Source organism: Ips typographus, linkage group LG3 (assembly GCF_016097725.1).
Source record: "Ips typographus isolate SLU linkage group LG3, UJ_Ityp_2.0, whole genome shotgun sequence".
Classification (NCBI taxonomy): Eukaryota; Metazoa; Arthropoda; class Insecta; order Coleoptera; family Curculionidae; genus Ips; species Ips typographus.
In genome coordinates this window covers 21,518,883-21,527,181 of record NC_138424.1, presented here as the reverse complement: position 1 = coordinate 21,527,181, position 8,299 = coordinate 21,518,883, and the positions used below count along the sequence as shown (strand labels likewise).

Here is an 8,299-nt window from a genome sequence, read left to right as displayed (position 1 = left end):
TTTAAGGCAAACGACAATTTCCATGACCCTCTCAACTGTCAATTAACCTCACAAAACCGATTATTCGAATAATCGAAAGGAATCGCACACTTTTACGTGAGCGCGCGTCAAAGATCGGAAATAGTTCCTCCCCCTTCTCCCCGCGTCACAAGCCCAACCCCCCGACGAATCACGGACTCACAAATTTACAGAAATTCCGAAACGATCAAGGGGGTGGGGATGGCTCGACAATTTACAGCACACCGCGACTACCGATTCCGAAAACTGAATTCTGAATTCGAACTTTGAGTTGGACGTTGCACGTCTGACTGTACGTGTCGGCGCTCTCTTGTTTTCGGTTTTTTTTTACGACAATTTGAAACTTTTTTTTTTTTTTTTTTCGTTTTTAGTTTTGAACACTGAAAAATTGTGCGTGGTGGTTTTTTTTTGGTGATTTGTGCGATTTTTGTTGACTTTGCCAGTTTGTTTGGATAGTTTCTCTCACTGCGCTAAACTGGACTCACTGGTTTATTAAGGATTTTTTTTTATTAAGGTATTTTTATTAATTTTCACTAGTGATTTACCAATTTTAACAGTAAATTTATGGATACTTATAGTCATTAATTTGAAAAGTCATATAAATATGAAACACTACAATTTTCATGCACTCCCTGTATAGTAGGGGCACTGACGCACTGTAAAACTCTTGGGATTAGTTTAGCAGTTCTTTCCGAACATTTTTGCTCTCTTTCAAATTTTTCGTACCTTTTACCGTTTCTGAGTTATTTAGGAAAAACTAGTTTAATGCAACACATTTTCAAATCAGGTGAAATTTGAACACCCTGTAACTCGGTTATGTTTGGGAGTTCAAGGTGGTTGAACCACTCAAATTAACCGTCTTGAGCTCCTCTTTCTAGTCGTGTGGAGCAAAAAAATTTATCTAAAAAATTGCCTACAGGGTGACCAAAAACCTTCAATCACTATAATTTTCATACACACCCTGTATAGTGGAAGCAAAAACGGTTTTTCAAATTTACGGTGTTTGGTTAAGGAGTTGATTAGGAACATTTTTGCCAAATTTCAATTTTTTCGTAACTTCCACTGTTTCTCAGTTTTTTAAGAAAAATTCGTTTAATCCAACAAATTTTCAAATCAGTTGAAATTGTGATTTGAAATTTGAACACACTGTAACTCGGTTATTTTTAGGAATTCAAAAAGGTTGAACCACTCAATTTAACCGTCTCGAGCTCCTCTTTCCAATGACGTTGAGCAAAAAAATGTATCTAAAAAATTGCGTACAGGGTGACCAAAAACCTTCAATCACTATAATTTTCATACACACCCTGTATAGTGGAAGCAAAAACGGTTTTTCAAATTTACGGTGTTATGTTAAGGAGTTAATTAGGAATATTTTTGCTCTCTTTCAATTTTTTCGTAACTTTTATCGTTTTTGAATTATTTAGGAAAAACTAGTTTAATGCAACAAATTTTCAAATGAGTTGAAATTGTGATTTGAAATTTGAACATTCTGTAACTCGGTTATTTTTGGGAGTTTAAGTAGGTTGAACCACTCAATTTAACCGTCTTGAGCTCCTCTTTCCAATGGCGTTGAGCAAAAAAATGTATCTAAAAAATTGCGTACAGGGTGACCAAAAACCTTCAATCACTATAATTTTCATACACACCCTGTATAGTGGAAGCAAAAACGGTTTTTCAAATTTACGGTGTTGGGTTAAGGAGTTAATTAGAAACATTTTTGCTCTCTTTCAATTTTTTCGTAACTTTTATCGTTTTTGAATTATTTAGGAAAAACTAGTTTAATGCAACAAATTTTCAAGTCATTTAAAATTGTGATTTGAAATTTGAACATTCTGTAACTCGGTTATTTTTGGAAGTTTATAGAGGTTGAACCACTCAATTTAACCGTCTTGAGCTCCTCTTTCTAGTCGTGTGGAGCAAAAAAATGTATCTAAAAAATTGCGTACAGGGTGACCAAAAACAGTCAATCACCATACTTTTCATACACACCCTGTATACTGAAAGCAAAAACCGTTCTTCAAATTTACGGTGTTAGGTTCAGGAGTTGATTACGAACATTTTTGCTCTCTTTCAATTTTTTTGTAACTTTTACCATTTCTGAGTTATTTAGAAAAAACTAGTTTAATCCAACAAATTTTCAAATCAGTTGAAATTGTGATTTGAAATTTGAACACTCTGTAACTCGGTTATTTTTGGGAATTCATAAAGGTTGAACCACTCATTTTAACCGTCTTGAGCTCCTCTTTTCAGTGGTGTTGAGCAAAAAAATCTATCTAAAAAATTGCGTATAGGGTGACCAAAAACAGTCAATCACTATAATTTTCATACACACCCTGTATAGTAGAAGCAAAAACGGTTCCTAAAACTTACGGTGTTCGGTTAAAAAGTTGATTAGGAACATTTTTGGTCTTTTTCAATTGTTTTGTAACTTTTACCGTTTTTGAGTTATTTAGGAAAAACTAGTTTAATGCAACACATTTTCAAATCAGTGAAACTGTAATCTGTAATTTAAATGCGATTAAGGACAGTCGGGCACAAAAAACCCACTTGGAGTGACCGAATCATATTTTTAAGCGCATTTTTGGAATCCTCATTAAATTTCCTATCTAATGACATAAAAAAACACGACAAAATCCAGTAACCTGTTGGAGAAAAATGGTGTCAAAGTATAAACTGTCTGAAAGAACAGTTATAGACAAAATCGCATGTAAAAACCACTTAAAGTGAGAAAATGATTGTTTCAAGCACATTTTTGGAATCCTCATTAAATTTCCTATCCAAAAACCTGTAAAACATTACAAAATTCGGTACAGTCAGCGAGAAAAGCGGTGTCAAAGTTTCAACTTTCAGAAACCCAATATTAAATTTTCCTGGTAAAGCAAAATATTTACTGGTAATAACTAATTTGCACCAATCCTTTAAAGCACATTCTCATATTCAAATTGGGAGAGTGGGTTTAACAATGGCATCGACCACCATTATGGTTATTTTACCTTGGTACTGGAAAACAGCTTGACATTAATTCAAGCCGAGAAAAAAAAAACTCCTCACCTTTTTGTCTTAAAATACGATTAGCCAATTAACTTTGCATCCGTTTTAATGGGAAAAAAACTGGAACCAGAGGCAAATAAGATATCATTGGTATAGTGTAAGCTGGCAATTAATTAGAAGTCAATTTGCAATTCAATTCGTATAACGATCGATTAGAAACTCCCTAGTGAGTGATTTTATTCAAATTTACATTGTTGTTTATTTCTATATTTTCCTATTTGCCACAGAAGGTTAAACAAAAATGATTGGTATTGTTTGTTTGTTACTGATGTGGTTCTAAAAATGTTACGGTTCTAGTGAGGGTGTGACAACTATGCGCAATTAATGATTGAATTATCCGTGGTTTGAAGGATTTTTATTTAACAATTTTGACGTTAATTTAGTGCAAAATCAAAGTTTTTCCTGACCAAAAACCGTGTGAGAAAAGTGTGACATAGTTTTTATACACACCCTGTATAGTAGAAGTAAAAACGGTTTTCGGTTAAAGAGTTGATTAGGAACATTTTTGCTCTCTTTGAATTTTTTTGTAACTTTTACCGTTTCTGAGTTATTTAGGAAAAACTGTTTGGTGCAACCAATTTTCAAATCAGTTGAAATTGTGGTTTGGAATTTGAATGCGATTAAGGACAGTCAGGGACAAAATCGCCTGTAAAATCCACTTGGAGTGACCGAATCGTGTTTTTAAGCACATTTTTGGAATCCTCATTAAATTTCCTATCTAATGACATAAAAAAACACTACAAAATCCAGTAAACTGTTGGAGAAAAATGGTGTCAAAGTATAAACTGTCTGAAAGAACAGTTACGGACAAAATCGCCTGTAAAAGCCACTTGGAGTGAGAAAATGACTGTTTTAAGCACATTTTTGGAATCCTCATTAAATTTTACATCTAAAAACCTGAAAAAAACATTACAAAATTTGGTACAGTCAGGGAGAAAAGCGGTGTCAAAATTTCAACTTCCAGAGACACAGTATTTGTAATTTACCGGTCAAAAACTATTCTGCTCAACTTAAGCTGATAATCTCTGTATCAAGAAGAGTTTAGAATGTTTAGAATCATCGTCATTAGGGGCTATTTTCGTTTACAATCAAATTCCAACTTTGTAGCAAACTCCATTATTTAAGCAATTTGTTTCAAGCCAATTTCGACCGTAGCGACAAAAGTTACGGTTTTTTATATTTAAATGTGAAATTACTTTCGGATTTTGTTACTATCATAAAAATCAGCGTTTCTCAAAATGTTTCATGCCTAACCTAACCTAACCTATCAGTGGTTCTCAAAATGTCTATTAAAACCTTCATGCAGTGGTTTTTTTTCTGTCTACAAATTGTAGTAGCACTCAAAATGTTTCATAGCTAACCTAACTTGTCAGCAGTTCACAAAATGTATATTTACACCTGCTTGAAACAAACCAAATTAACCTCATTTTGCAGCCTATCAGTGATTTCCAAAATGTTACTTTAATTTCGCATTTTTTGTTTGTTTTAAGATCAATTAAAAGTTGGCTCTCAAAATGTCCATTAACATTGACTTGAAAGCATCAGTGGTTTCCAAAATGTGTCAGGAATTTCGCAATTTTTTCTGTCTTAAATTCAGTGGCATTCAAAACATTTCATGCCTAACCTAACCTAACTTGTGAATGGTTCCCAAAATGTTTATTAACATCAACTTGTTACTTCTAACAAGTTTTATAGCATCAGTGGTGTCCAAAATTTTTCATTAATTTCAATATTTTTTTATTTAAAAATTAGTAGCATTATACGAGGTTTCATAGCTAACCTAACCTAACCTATCAGTAGTTCTCAAAATGTCTATTATTGACACTAACTTGAAACAAACAAAATTAACCTCATTTTGCAACATCGGTGGTTCCCAAAATGTTACTTTAATTTCGCATTTTTTGATTGTTTTAAGATCAGTTAAAAGTTGGCTCTCAAAATGTCCATTAACACTGACTTGACAGCCTCAGTGGTTTCCAAAATGTTTCAGGAATTTCGCAATATTTTCTGTTTTAAATTCAGTGGCATTCAAAACATTTCATGCCTAACCTAACCTAACTTGTGAATGGTTCCCAAAATGTTTATTAACATCAACTTGTTACTTCTAACAAGTTTTATAGCATCAGTGGTTCCCAAAATTTTATATTAATTTCAATGTTTTTTTATTTAAAAATTAGTAGCATTATACGAAGTTTCATAGCTAACCTAACCTAACCTATCAGTAGTTCTCAAAATGTCTATTATTGACACTAACTTGAAACAAACAAAATTAACCTCATTTTGCAACATCTGTGGTTCCCAAAATGTTACTTTAATTTCGCATTTTTTGATTGTTTTAAGATCAGTTAAAAGTTGGCTCTCAAAATGTCCATTAACATTGACTTGACAGCCTCAGTGGTTTCCAAAATGTTTTAGGAATTTCGCAATATTTTTTGTCTTAAATTCAGTGGCATTCAAAACATTTCATGCCTAACCTAACCTAACTTGTGAATGGTTCCCAAAATGTTTATTAACATCAACTTGTTACTTATAACCAACAAAATTACGCTGGTTTTATAGCATCAGTGGTTTCCAAAATGTCCAAAATGTTATTTTAATTTCGTATTTTTGTTTTGTTTTAAAATCAGTTACACTCAGAATGTTTCACGCCTATACCTAGTTTGCCAGCGGCTCCCAAAATGTCCATTAACACTGACTTGAAATAAACTTAGCATAATTTGCAGCCTCGGTGGTTTCAAAAATGTTGCAGGAATTTCTGTTTTAAATTCAGTGGCTTTCAAAATATTTCATGTCTAAGCTAACCTACAAAATGTTTGGTGCTTAAACTAATCTGATTTCAGTGGTTCTGGAAATGTCTATTAACGTTAACTTGAGAAAAACAAAAATTTTTTTTGTGTCAGTGGTGTTGAAAATGTTTCTCAAATTTAGAACTTTGTAGTACTTTAAATCAGTGACACTTGAAACGTCTTACAGTCTGACCTAGCCTATCAGAGTTTCTCAAAATGTGTATTTGCGACAAAAAAGCTAAACTTTCTAAAATCAGTGCCCGTAAACATGTTGCAAAATCTAACAGTGGTTTTTAAAGTGTTTCCGATCGTATTTGTAAAAAACAGTGCTTGGCAAAATGTTTGGTGCTTAAACTATAATCTGATTCCAGTGGTTCTCAAAATGTCTATTAACACCCACATGAGACAATCAAAATTTTTTCTGGCTGCTCACAAACTACCAAAGCAAACACAATTAATGCCAGTAACGTATTTTTTTTCAATAAAATGTCAATTTCAATATGGTCGAATTTAGTTTGTTACAAATTACTCAGGTTAAGGGATATGCCATAAATGAGGAAAATGATGGCAAACGAAAATGACCCTTAAATAACATGACGGTTTAATATGTTATTAAACCAAATTTGCTTACTTTTTCAATTTCTGTTCAGTATTCAGGCATACGAATTTGTCATTCAAATTTAAGACTTTGTTGTCACAAAACAGACTTTTAACTAACAAAACGATAAAAATTATTAACATTTTACGGTATTATTTGATTAACAATTCAACGGGCGATTGGATAAATAAAAATGGTTTCCGTTACTGTTCATATTACCTACATAACCTCAATGGGTGTATGTGACATTATTCGGGACGATCGTGTATGCCGTTCGTTTGTTGAAAAACGATCGAGGAAAGTTGCAATTTCGACGAAATTCCAAAGCGAACGCACGCACAAAATTTAAATAATAAATTGTTATTATTAAATTGTTCGATTTGTGTTTTCGTAATTCGATCCACTTACACGAATTCGTTGTTTATGTACCGCCAAATTTGTTATGGTTATTGCAAAAATTGCCCAGATAGAAAATTGTCGTGTAAATGTTATTTTTCCTTTAATCATCATTTTTTTTTTAATTATTCATTGAAAAATGTGGACCAATGACTAAAACCAGTAGTATTCCAAATGTTTGTAAGTCTACATGATTGTAGTTTGTGATTGGTCAAGAAAAAGTAGCAAGCTGAAAGCTGCTTTTTTTTAGGTTTTTTTGGATAGTTTGTGATTGGGCAAAAAATAGCCAGCTGAAAGACATTACTATCAAAATAGTCTATATAACTCGTCTAGATTGGAAAACTGTAAATTATAGGCAAATTTTGACATTAGTGACAAATATCACGTGGTTTTTTGAAAATAATTCAGCTAGGCAGTTACGTGACCACTGTCAAAATAACTGTCATAAATCTCTGATTTTTGAGCACAGTTTGACAATCAGAGACAAAATTGCTTGTCAAATCCACTTAAAGTGAAAAAATGACTGTTTTATGCACATTTTTGGAATCCTCATCAAATTTCCTATCGAATAACCTAAAAAAACAGTACATTTGGTACAGTCAGAGAGAAAAGCGGTATTAAAGTTTGAACTGTCAAAAACACAGTTTGAAAAGACAGTCAGGGACAAAATCGCCTGTAAAACCCAGTTGGAGTGAGAAAATGACTGTTTTATGCACATTTTTGGAATCCTCATCAAATTTCCTATCGAATAACCTAAAAAAACAGTACATTTGGTACAGTCAGAGAGAAAAGCGGTATTAAAGTTTGAACTGTCAAAAACACAGTTTGAAAAGACAGTCAGGGACAAAATCGCCTGTAAAACCCAGTTGGAGTGAGAAAATGACTGTTTTATGCACATTTTTGGAATCCTCATTAAATTTTCTATCCAATAACCTGAAAAAACAGTACAATAATTGGTACAGTCAGGGAGAAGAGCGGTGTCAAAGTTTGAACTGACAGAAACACAGTTTGAAAGGACAGTCAGGGACAAAATCACCAGTAAAACCCAGTTGGAGTGAGAAAATGACTGTTTTAAGCACATTTTTGGAATCCTCATTAAATTTCCTATCCAATAACCTGAAAAAACAGTACAATAATTGGTACAGTCAGGGAGAAGAGCGGTGTCAAAGTTTGAACTGCCAAAAACACTGTTTGAAAGGACAGTCAGGGACAAAATCACCAGTAAAACCCAGTTGGAGTGAGAAAATGACTGTTTTAAGCACATTTTTGGAATCCTCATTAAATTTCCTATACAATAACTTGAAAAAATAGTACAATAATTGGTACAGTCGGGGAGAAGAGAGGTGTCAAAGTTTGAACTGCCAGAAACACTGTTTGACGGGACAGTCAGGGACAAAATCGCCTGTAAAACCCACTTAGAGTGGGAAAATGACTGTTTTAAGCACATTTT

At 33.1% G+C, this 8,299-nt stretch overlaps 1 protein-coding gene across 3 annotated transcripts in view; it reads left to right on the top strand.

Annotated features, from left to right (window-relative positions):
• Positions 1-248: 248 nt before the first annotated feature.
• Positions 249-8,299, top strand: part of LOC145727339 (zinc finger protein castor homolog 1-like) — a 108,207-nt gene continuing 100,156 nt past the window's right edge. For all 3 annotated transcript variants that reach the window (XM_081976911.1, XM_081976910.1, XM_081976909.1), the window contains exon 1: positions 249-532. The gene's annotated coding sequence lies outside the window, so the exon portion shown is untranslated. The remainder of the gene's footprint in view (positions 533-8,299) is intronic.